The sequence below is a fragment of the Nymphaea colorata genome, unplaced genomic scaffold (assembly GCF_008831285.2).
Source record: "Nymphaea colorata isolate Beijing-Zhang1983 unplaced genomic scaffold, ASM883128v2 scaffold0704, whole genome shotgun sequence".
NCBI lineage: Eukaryota > Viridiplantae > Streptophyta > Magnoliopsida > Nymphaeales > Nymphaeaceae > Nymphaea > Nymphaea colorata.
The window spans coordinates 37501-41242 of NW_022205210.1; the positions used below are offsets into that span (position 1 = coordinate 37501).

General features: G+C 32.5%; 1 pseudogene; it reads right to left on the reverse strand.

Annotated features, from left to right (window-relative positions):
* The window catches only part of LOC126409662 (NAD(P)H-quinone oxidoreductase subunit 5, chloroplastic-like), a 2271-nt pseudogene extending 1692 nt beyond the window's left edge, over nt 1-579 (reverse strand).
* Nucleotides 580-3742: the final 3163 nt, after the last annotated feature.

A 3742-nucleotide genomic window follows, 5' to 3' on the forward strand; every position in this document is an offset into this window, starting at 1 on the left:
TTGGTCACAAACGCTTTTTGACAGGCATTTGCTGCAATTGGTCGGGTAAACCAAAACCTATTAACAGATAGGAACACATTCCACTAGTTCCCAAAAAATATGGATTTGTATCAAATTGGGACTAGTAACTAATCCCAGCATCGCTGTATTGAAAAAACTCATATAAGCAAAAAATCTCAAATATCCTCGGTCATGAGACATATAATTATCACTATAGATAAGAACCAGGATTCCAACAGTAGTGATTAATATCGACATAATAGAAGTAAGTGGATCAATCAAGTAGCCGAATTCTAAGGAAAAATCACTAGTGATGCTCCAAGACCATAGATATTCATAAATTGAGCTACCATTGATTTGCTGGATCGCCAGCTTAGTGGAAAAGACCATAACTATACTTAACAATAAAACAGCGGGAAAAGCCCATATACGACGAATATTTTTTGTTGCTGTCGGATTAAGCAGGAGTTCCAATCCTATTAACATAGTAACTAGAAGCGGAACGAAAGGTATAATCCATGCATATTGATATGTGCGTTCCATAACCATAATAATAAAATTAAATCAAACCTTTTTCCTCTATTTCTTCTAATTAATTATATTAATTATTGTTCCCAATTCACATTCATCACCAGTTCTTATTTATTTTTTTTTTTAACACAAACCAAAATAAGGATACGAAAAGAATATTCTTTTTTATTAATCTCGCTCTTCCTCGACTATTTAAAATTTGACCCAAGGAGTTACAATTGAATTGGTCAAATGATATAATTAAGCAAATTATTGCTTAATACTAGGGGTGAAGTAATTATTAGCTTTTGATATGGATCATGAGATCCGCAAATAACTCAACCCAACAAGATCTTTATCCAAAATCATTAACTAATTTAAATTTAATTTGAAACTGATTGATTGGCTTCCACCAGAACTTGTGGGAAATTCTATGATACTTGTAACCTCCCATATGGGTGAAGTAAGAAGGTGAAGTAAGAGGTTACTTAAATTGCCTTAATCAAGTTCAAGTAATGTTCAAGTAATGGATCATTGAACAAAAGTATTATTCGAATCGTGGGGGCGCTATGCTTTAATGGGATCAATTGGTAGAGAAAATCTTATTGTTTTATCTCATGTAGGTAATTAATTTCTGGTTATTGTTATTAAATGTATTACGACGGTAGGTATATGTAGGTTATATATATGGTCTATTTGAAATAGACTGAGATAGGAATTGTAACCTTTTATTTTATTTATTTTTCTTTTTATATTATTTATCTGCGGGGGTCGATTTCATCGGTAGTTGATACCATCGATCCTAATGAATGGAGATATGAAACAATTAGTACAATTTTCTTTCTTCTGAGATTTTCATTGTATGCAATAATAATGATAATGAATACTTCAAAAAGAGAAAAAAGATAACTATTTTTTTCTATGAGAGTTATACCTAGCGAATCGAATCTCCTTTCTTTTTATTCTCCAACTTGAGTTTGAGTCCCTAGCAATAATTTAGTTTAGTCCCTATTATATGCTATATGCGCATATTTGTATGTTATGAAGAAAATCTATAACTAAATAATAGATATATGAATAGAAAGAATTAATGATCTATTTTGAACAATACATGTCTTTCACATTCAACTTAGAAAAGTTCATTTTTGCATGGCGGTTCCAAAAAACGTACTTCTATATCAAAAAAGCATATTCGTAGAAATTTTTGGAAGAGAAAGGGATATTGGGCAGCGGTAAAAGCTTTTTCTTTAGCTAAATCCATTTCTACCGGTTATTCAAAAGGTTTTTTTGTACGACAAAAAAATGAAATAAAAAAAGCAAAGAATAATAATAATGTGATAAGAAACCCTTCAAATGATCTAAATCAACATCAATCAATGATTGGATAAATTAATGATTCTGTATCATATATTGGGCCTCAAAATGGCACTATTTGTGTTTTAAAGGGCGTTATTAGACGCAAGATACAAGGTTCAATATAGTGAATAGAGTGCATTTTTATATGATTTGCGAGATGGGGATTGCCATTTTCCCCATCGATTCACTATTTTCCCCATCGATTCACTATTACTAAGCTTTAAGGTAAGCTAGTAACAATTATGGAACCTTCAAATATTGACTTGAATGGCTATTCTTCGATTGATTCAATAATCATCTATTGCAATTGCATTGAACCTCTCAATATCGACGATTGAATATGCATGAGTTAGTATTACTTCGAACAAGCCGCCATGGTGAAATCGGTAGACACGCTGTTCTTAGGAAGCAGTGCTAGAGCATCTCGGTTCGAGTCCGAGTGGCGGCATTCTCTAAAACAAAAAAGGACACACGGATCCTTTAATTCGATACCATATTTACATTCGGTAATTAAGGAAGGGTTCCCTTTTTTTATAACTATAAAAACAAAAATGATTGTTTATGATATTTGCAACTTTAGAACATATATTAACTCACATATCTTTTTCGATCATTTCAATTGTGATTCCTACTCATCTGATGACCTTGGTCTATGAAATTGTAGGACTATGTGATTCGTCAGAAAAGGCATGATAGCTACTTTTTTCTGTATAACAGGATTATTAGTTACTCGTTGGATTTATTCGGGACATGTACCATTAAGTGATCTATATGAATCATTAATGTTCCTTTCATGGAGTTTCTCCCTTATTCATATAGTTCCATATTTTAGAAACTATAAGAATTTTTTCAGTAAAATAACCGCCCCAAGCGCTATTTTAACCCAAGGCTTTGCCACTTCGGGTCTTTTAACTAAATGCATCAATCCGCAATATTAGTGCCTGCTCTCCAATCCGTTGGTTAATGATGCACGTAAGTATGATGTTGTTGAGCTATGCAGCTCTTTTATGTGGATCTTATTATCCATAACTTCCTGGTCATTACGTTTAGAAGAAAGATAGATATTTCGGTAAACCAATCATTTATTAATTAGTTCATTTTCTTTTGATGAGACCCAATACGTGATTTTTCGTTTAGAATTATCACAGGTATCATTGACTCAGCGATTGGATTCTTGGAGTTATCGTGTCATTGGCTTGGGTTTTACCCTTTTAACTATAGGTATTCTTTCAGGAGCAGTATGGGCTAATGAGGCATGGGGATCTTATTGGAATTGGGACCCCAAGAAACCTGGGCATTTATTACTTGGACGTATTCGCGATTTATTTACATACTAGAACAAATAAAGTTTGCAAGGTGCAAATTCAGCAATTGTGGCTTCTATGGGATTTCTTATATTTGGATCTGCTATTTGGGTCAATCTATTAGGAAGAGGGCTACATAGTTATGGTTCATTCACATAAACATCTAATTGAAGAAAAAAACTGCAGAATACATAGAAAGATTGTACACATACCCTTTCATTCTCATATACCCCTCTCATTACCATAATATTATTAACCATAATATTATTATCTCATTTATACATTATATGTATAAGGTGAAAGATATATATGTAATCAGAAATATCTGTAGTTAAATAATAAAAACTACAGATATTTCTGATTACAATTTCCTTCATTTAATTGCATTTTTGACTTGATAGAAGGAAAAATCTTCTTTTCCTTTTGATTGGTCTAGCCAACGATTGATTTGTTTGTAAACAGCAGTGCAGGATTATTGGATTGGATCTTCTGTGCTGCCCATAAACCATAAAAAAATCCATCCATGAAAGCTACCCATGAAAGTAATTAGATAGAATAGTTTCTACCTTGTC